We start from the raw sequence: 8,571 nt of genomic DNA on the forward strand, positions 1-8,571 counted from the left end.
ACTATTGACATCCCTAAGTCAAAAAATGCAGGAAAGGGCTGAATGTAATCATATACATGAGAAGCTTAAACTTAAATCATCTGAATCAACGGTTATCGTTTTGGAATGATAGTGAATACTTTGAGGATACTCAAGTTGATGAGGAAAACCATGACGAGTGGTGCGCTAAGGATGTGGCACTCACCAAACCAAGAGAAAGAAAGTCCATCGTCAAATTAGACTTGACTAAGACTGCCATAATTCACCAGAGATATAGCGTAAGTGGGGTGGGGCTGCAGCACACATTATATCCACTGTACTTATGGCTATGATTCATGGGAAACTAAATAAAGCCTGTTGGTTGACCACAGCTAACATAGTACTCAGGTTATACATTTAGACTAAGAAACCTAACAATAAATTCTTCGAAATAGTAACATTTATATAAAAGGTCTACGTAGTGATGCAATGTAGGATCAGGACTCAATCTTCATTCGCCCATGATGATCATCACGTCTGTGAGGCCATTTATAGATATAGATACTTGACAAGGAAGCACCAAGCAGTAGTTTATTCATCCATCCAAACAAAAGTGTTTCCAGCATTCCCAGAAAATATTCTTCTCGTAGTGATGAGTGATCGTCGACTGACTGTCCGACACAAGGCGCAAATTAAAATTCTTCTACTACGAGTGCTACCAGTAGCAATAGAATATCGTAAACCTCTCTGTACGGAGCTCTTTTTTGGGGTAGAGTTACCCTGGTATTTTCATCCCTCAGATTTGGGACCCGTCCCTTGCCCCGGCCACTGGTCTAGATCCTCTAACCCTATCTTGGCATGAATCCATGGTCAACTTATTGCGTTACCAGTGTTTTTTCAACCAAATATTGCATTTGATTTTCATTAATTTTCTCTTTAAGCATTGTGGAATTTTTAACGGATCTCTAGCGTTAATAACAACAAAGTTAGGAACATAAGGAACTAAGACTAAGAGTCCAGAAGTCCATTATTTGTAATGCTAAAATATCATTTAAAAATTGTTTAACCACAGAAAAAAAGGAAGAATTCAATTCAAAGCATAAAAAAATATAGCATGCAACAAAATATATCATTGAAATAACTATATTGACAATATTACCACTTCACAACGGATTCCTGCAGTGAGGATGATCATGAATGAGTGGAAGGGTCGGGCTTAATTGCTGAGGAGTGGCCCTGAGGACTCGCTAAGCTGGGTCTCAGGCCAGGCCTGAATGCATCAGACAATTGCTACAAAAGTGGTCACTTCCCTTCCCTCGCATCAGCCAGAGCCGACATCCTGTCGTTTGCATTGAAAAATCCACGACAGCTATACCCAACTGCATATGTTCTGCATATGAAAGTTCCCGTCGGCTCCACCCGACATCCAGTGTGAAAGAAATATCAATTTCACATCGTCTGTAGGGCCACAATCCTCCATGTCACTTTTACCGCCACATCAATATTAAAAAAAAAAAATCCAAAGTGTAAATATCTTTGCTGGTTAAAAAGTTCAATCAATCAATGCATTTTTTGACATTGTTTATTTTTGACAAGTGTGTCGATATATATTTTATATTGTGTGGTGCGATACAATATTTTCTTTAGCCTCTAGGAGCCGCAAGAAATTAGCCAGTGGGCCGCATGCAGTCCACGGGTTGAAGACCCATGCTTTAGATTTTCACTTGCTGCTTTGCTGAGGTTACCCTGAAGGCTGTGAAACCTTCTCGATTGACTGATGATCTTCTTCCACAGCAATCTGCTTCCAAGCCAACAAAATATGCCATCCTCACAGAAAGAATGAACAACCAGGTCTGTAGGAATGAACCAAAACACTGGTTCTCCCCAGTTAAACCTACTTGAAAATACTCCCCTAGTTAAGAAAGAGTGTTGTTATACCCCCTTCCAGTGATCAGGAGAAAGCAAAGTAAATTGTGTCAATGGAGAAGGATGAAAGTATCTCAGAGATAGAAGTTCTTCCAAGCATATGAACAGAAAAAAGAACTGGCTAAGACACTTTCACACAAATGAGTAATTAATAAAATGTGTAATATGTATTTATTTATGTTTGCTCTACTGGTTTGGAATAACTACCCATTCTGTGTCTCTCTAAGAGAGACATTTCACAGCAATATAAATGTGGATTGTAAAATGCATTTCTTATACATATTTGAAGAGGCCAACGTGTCCAGGGTGGAGTAGAGGTCATAATTCAGGAGGCCCTTTACTAGCCTTATCAAAAAATAACTCAAACATTGTGGCATATGTGATGATATAAGGGCAGTGGTAAGGAAACATAATGAAGATACACTTTTGTATGTTCCACAAGAGTTTTTATTTTTTAATAATAAAAGAGGTATTAAAAACTCTTGTGGAACATACAAAAGTGTATCTTCATTATGTTTCCTGTCAACAAGTTCCACCAAATATCGCCTTCCAACCTTAAGCTGGGCAGTGGTAAGATTTTTAGGTCAGTGAACAGTGGCCAATAGGGTGCTCGTAGTGCAATGAGTCTCATACGTCATTTTTGAATTCGAAATATTTTTCGGGCTGAAGGGGATGATCCCCAGAGGCCATGTGTAATACCATCATTGATAAGGCCATAGTGAAGAGTAAATACATAGGACATCAGTGGTAACAGTAGGATGGATGCATGTCTAATGGTTTCTACCACCTACCTCGAATCGGGTACCATCACAACTAATTCCTTTTGGCTAGGATACCAGTATGAGTATCTGAAGCAGTAAGAGTCGATGTGTTGGCATAGGAACTTAACCTGAGGAATTAGTGTACACCGGATATAACTGAAAACTGATCTTGTGAATGGACAAAAACTGAAGAAAGCACAAAACTCGTGATTAATCAAAGTTTGACACCAGAAGATTGTCATTTAATACCCCATTTAATGAAATATTCCATGAGTATCAGATCATTATTCAGAATGGATTGGAGATTGACAGATGAAATGATACGAGTTGCTGCCATCATCTAGGAGGAGGGGTGTGACCCTTCTAGTAGAAAGAATAAAATCATAATATTCATTTATGTAGACCAGAAAAAGTATAGTATCCAAAATTCATCCCTGAGGCAAACCCTGAGTAGCATTCTTAGTAGGAGAGGTTAAAATCTGACTTATTGCAGTGAGATAAGAATGAATTCACTAAAAGAGGACAATGGAAAAACTGATGGCTTTACCTTTTGAAGGAGGCGATGATGGTCCGCCCATGCAGCACAGACGTTTGGGACTATGTTGGGGAATGGCTATGTCCAACAGTTGGTCAACCATTATTCATGTCTGTTTTGGTAACTGTTATCTAACTGTAATGGCCTGACCGTTCCTCAACTCCTGGCCCCACCATCCTTAAACCATTGTACAACTATCTTTCCTATAAATGTATACAATGTTACTATTAGCGTTGCATTGCCTTGTGTATCCCTGTGCAAAACTAATTACCTCTCCTGTTCTTTACCCACCACTGGTATACTCTGTGATCTAGATATAAAAAGTCGTGTATATTTGATACATTGCAGTAAGAGTAGCAGCTAAAATCTCACAAGAGTTCTCTGAATCATAAAAAAATAGTACAAAACTCAGGATAAGATGAGATACACCACCTTACACCATCTGTAAATGTTGGCCCAATAGATCATAAAATAACCATGCGAATGGCACTGTTTCTTAATGTTGGGCCAGCAGTCGTTAAGTAACCGAACTATTCCTCAGTCATGGCAACATTTCCCATTGGCCCAACCATCTGTGCTACATGAGCAGTGTTTAAGCTTCGGAAAGATCAAATTATCAAGTTCTGATTCCATTTTTATCAAGGACTGACAAGTTTTAACACTATGATTAAAAGAGAAAAAATTGTATAGGAAACTCTGCCAGCAGAAGTCAATTTTTTTTATAACTATGAGGGAATTAACTTATCATGAACATATTCTCATGCAATTCCAAAATATGCTCATAGTACAAATTAAGTTGCAACACATACAGTCAAACCTCGCTTAACGAGCACCTCTCATAATGAGCTAAACAAAATGTAACAAAGTGACTCCCTCTACGAGTGATGTTTCGCAGAACGAGTGATGAGGACACATCATGGTAAGCTTCCTGAACGAGCGATGTTTCGTAGATGGATTGACGAGTAGACATTATGGCATCACAAGGAGGTTCCTGCATGCATCTCGGCTATCACTCTATGTTTAGGGCTAGTTCAGCTAGCATCTTGCTGTCACTTGCAAAAGTTTTATTCGGTCAAATTATTATGTGTTTTTTAGTGCAAAGTTTAAATATTCTTACACGTTTATCCCCAAAGGAAATGCCAGAAGAAGACAGGTGCCAGAGAAAAAACTCACCATATAAGTCAAATGCCAAATAATTGAGAAGCGGGATCGAGGTGTCATAGTGTGGCTGACCTAGCACACACATACAATCGGTCTACATCTACATTTTGCACTATCCTCAAAAACAATAAGGATAAGATTAAGGAGATTGATGCTTCAAAGGGTGTCGCAGGAATTTCTACATAAAGGCCACGTATTCTCGACGATGTTGAAAGATTGCTTCTCATATGGATCAATGAGAAGCAACTGCAGTGCGACACTAATAATGAAAACATAATTTGTGAGAAGGCGAAATTACTTTTTGCCAACCTCATTAAGAAGACACCAGGATCATCAACGGATGAAGAACAAGTATTCAAGGCAAGCAGTGGGTGGTATGAAAAGTTTAAGAGAAGAACTGGTATCCACAGCATTTTTAGGCATGGAGAAGCAGCAAGCTCAGACATTAAGGCAGCCGAGAACTTCACTGGCATATTAAAGAACCTTGTGAATTCTGAGGGTTATCTGCCTCAGCAGGTTTTTAATTGTGATGAGACGGGTCTCTTTTGGAAGAATATGCCGAAGTGAACTTATATTACAGCAGAATCGAAGGCATTTCCGGGCCACAACCCAATGAAAGACCATCTCACGCTGTTGTTTTGTGCAAATGCATGTGGCGATTTGAAAATTAAACTGCTGCTCACTTACCATTCGGACAAACCACAAGCCTTCAAGAAGTATAAAGTCCAGAGGAGCAGGCTAAATGTCATGTGGAGGTCCAACAGTAACGCTTGGGTGACACGTTACCTTTTTATAGAATGGATCAATGAAGTGTTAGGTCCATGTGTAAAAAAATATTTGTTTGAGATGAATTTGCCACTCCATGCCTTGCTTCTTATGGACAATGCACCTCCTCCAGGGGTAGAAGATGACCTCCTTGAAGACTTTAAATTCATCAATATCCAGTTCCTGCCTCCTAACACCACTCCTTTGCTGCAGCCCATGGATTAGCAGGTCATTTCAAATTTTAAAAAGCTTTACACTAAAACTCTCTTCCAGCGCTGCTTTAGGGTAACTGAAGGAACCAATTTCACTCTAAGAGAGTTTTGGAAAGACCTCTTTCACATTGTTGCCTGCCTCAAGATGATTGACAAGGCATGGGAGGGGGTCACCAAGAGAACCCTTATTTCTGCAAGGAAGAAGCTCTGGCCGGACAGCATTGTTGAACACAACTCTGAGGAGTTTGAGCAAGTTCCTGCTTGACGAGTTGTTTCTCTGGCCAAGATTATGGGGCTAGAGGTGGACAGCAACGACATCGATGAGCTAGTGAAAGAGCATAGCCAGGAACTGACCACTAAAGAGTTTATGTAGCTGTATTCTGTGTCACAGCGAGAAGTTGGGGAGAGCATTTCATTAGGGGAGGAGGAGATAACAGCCTCAGCAGAGGAACAACCTTCCAGTGCCGTAGCAGGGGGCAGGGTGGGGGTCAGGACAACTTGAAATGCAAGCATTTCACAATTGTATTCATTCCCCCCCAGTAACGTACACTTGCTAGCCGACCTAACAACCTGTCTGCCCCCATACGGCCTATAATCGTGGCCACAGCCCTGCTGGAAGCAGAGTAGTCTTCCTCTCGGGACCTATCCTCGCCATCCTTGTGTATTTTCTTTACGTTTAGGTTTCTTGAGCTACCTAACGGGCTTCGCGTTTCATCGTAATCAAAATTCAATCGTAGCTAAGTCATTCCGCTCATCTTATTTTATCGCAGAAATGCTGCTGTGCTCAACTACATATATAAAAGAATAAGTAATAACCCGTGCGCTTTGCAATTTCAATGATATTTATGTGATTATTGAGACGAATATTCATCATGAAAGGATTCGCGAAACCTATTTATTTTGTTAAACTGTGTTCACAAGTATACAATTATAACTGCGCTGCTTCAAATGAGTTTTTAAACAGTTTGCCTTCGTAAAAAAAAAAACAATTGCCTTATTACGAAATGAAAGTGACGGCCAAGACGTAGGGGCGTAACCGATCAGCTGGGGAGGAGTGGGCTCCAAATCTACTGCAGGGGCGCAGGGGCATCTGATCCTACGCGACCGCGAACCGCTTCTGGCTTCATGCGCGTCATGCACTTTCGTGTCACATGATCGTCGTGTCGCCACGGCGAGTTTACTTGAGGGTGAGGGGGGGAGAAATTCGCGGCGAAGCGGGGTCGCGCCGCTACCCCGGCCACCGTGGCGTGGCAATCGCGTGACGTCAGGATAACAGCCAATCGGCAGCGACTAGCAGACAACAGCAAACCGTTTGTAATCGTTTGAATCTAAAGATGCCTTCGTCTCAACCGGTCTCAACGTTGTCATGCTTTTGGATACGACGCGCGGAAAACTCCTGATAGCCCTATCAAGTTGCATTCATTTCCTCGGAATGAACATCTGTAAGTACAAAGTGAAAGAATCTTGTAGTATAAGTTGACCATTAATGCACTGAAAGCCAGTAGGTGAGAACGGCGGTTCCGCTGTATATCCCTGTTCTTCCAATTCACTTTCAAACTTAATGAAACAATCTGTTTTTATGTGACATATCGTACTTAGCGTATAATATTCTTATGTTCTTGGAGTATCTGTGGATTTTTTTCATTAGTGTCATACTATATATGTGCTGTAAATTGTGTTATGACGGGGTGAATGCAAGTGCAAAGGGTGGGGACTTAAGTACTATTAGGGCATTATTTTCTTCCATGCGAGAGACAGTCATTCACTATAAGATAATTTTCCACGGGAGTACCCTTATATTAGGGAAGCTGGCGTGATGAGTAATCCCTTTGAAGATAGTCCTTTCTACTCCTCCAACACTTTGGCAAAGATATCCTATCTTTATTTCAGATTTGCGGGTGAAAAAATGTTCACCATCGATGACCCTCCACATCTCCTGAAGTGCCCACGAAACATGTTCATATAATATGACAATAAAGAAGAGGTATAAACATTAGCAAATACTTCAAAATTGTCAGTATTATGTAAATAACCATAATTAATTATAAATTTTGTTGTAGATGACAGTTGGTGGTGTAGCTATTACAAGGGTTGGAAAATAGACCCACAATGAGGAGACTAAAGAATCTGAGTAGAAGACACTGGGAATATCGTTCACTTCCCCAAGATATCTACCTCTACTCTTAATCCTAGGTGAAGAGAGAAAATGAAAGGGAGCCTTGCCGCCCATGCATTCTGTCGATTACTGTCTTCTCCATTTGGACATTTTTGTTCGGTTAGGTGAGTATGATTTCATACAGATTTGAGAAACTGTAAATAGATAAATTTAGTAAGGGAGACATCCATGTTATTTTTACTGTCTATTGCAGGGTGGATTGATTAAGGTGTGAGTGTGACTGCAGAAATCGTTCAATTCATAAAGCAGTTTTGCAGCTTTAATGGAAGTGCCCAACAGAAGAACTCGAAGGAAATCTTGTGGCCTCTTGCATGATAAATGTCAGCATCTGGAATTTTAGGAAGAAGGTATTGAAAAAGTTTATATATTTGTGATTCGCCAATTCTGTGCAGTCTCTATTGTGGGTATTTCTATATTATGTTATATATTTTATTTATCAAATTGCATTTCTCTGACAATTTGCATTTCTCTGACCAAGCATTAGCCTGTACCTCTCCTGATGTTTTCACAAAGTTGTATGGTATGGTTTTTTGGAAAGTATCTTTCCCTGTTACTCATTTAGTCTGTTTAATTACTCATGCACCAAGATTCAATAGAACACATCAGTCAGATTACACAACATAGCCAACATTCTTAGCACACCTTACAAAATTATTCGGTACATATAATGGCCTCATTTATTTCAACAATCAACGATGGGAATACCATTCAAGATATGTATAAACATACTGTTTTCTGTGTAAGATGAAGGAGATATTACTTCTTTGTATCTTATGAGACATTCTTTTCTCTGTCTTTTAAGGAAGTGTAATGAAACTTTGTCTTAAGGCCTCACCCTTAGTGAGCAAGATATGAGAAATATTAGTGAAAACAGTAGTTACAGTTTTTGCTACCAACTTTAATAAAATAACCATTACTTAAAGACAACGAGTACCAAAACCTCTAATTTTTGCATGGCAGTGGTAATACAGCCAACTTTTTGAACAGAGGACAGTAAAGGGCATCATGTTTTTTAAAAATTCATAGCCTAAATGCCTCTTTTTTTGATCTATAAAAATGGCCATTGTCTGAGACGAG

The 8,571-nt window shown here is 39.8% G+C and overlaps 1 long non-coding RNA gene across 1 annotated transcript; it reads left to right on the top strand.

Annotated features, from left to right (window-relative positions):
• The first annotated feature begins 7,268 nt into the window (after positions 1-7,268).
• Positions 7,269-8,242, top strand: LOC124174144. Its single transcript, XR_006868882.1, has 3 exons — positions 7,269-7,302; positions 7,379-7,598; positions 7,688-8,242. It is a non-coding gene; the product is annotated as an uncharacterized LOC124174144 (long non-coding RNA).
• Positions 8,243-8,571: the final 329 nt, after the last annotated feature.

Source organism: Ischnura elegans, chromosome 1 (genome assembly GCF_921293095.1).
Source record: "Ischnura elegans chromosome 1, ioIscEleg1.1, whole genome shotgun sequence".
NCBI classification, from domain to species: domain Eukaryota; kingdom Metazoa; phylum Arthropoda; class Insecta; order Odonata; family Coenagrionidae; genus Ischnura; species Ischnura elegans.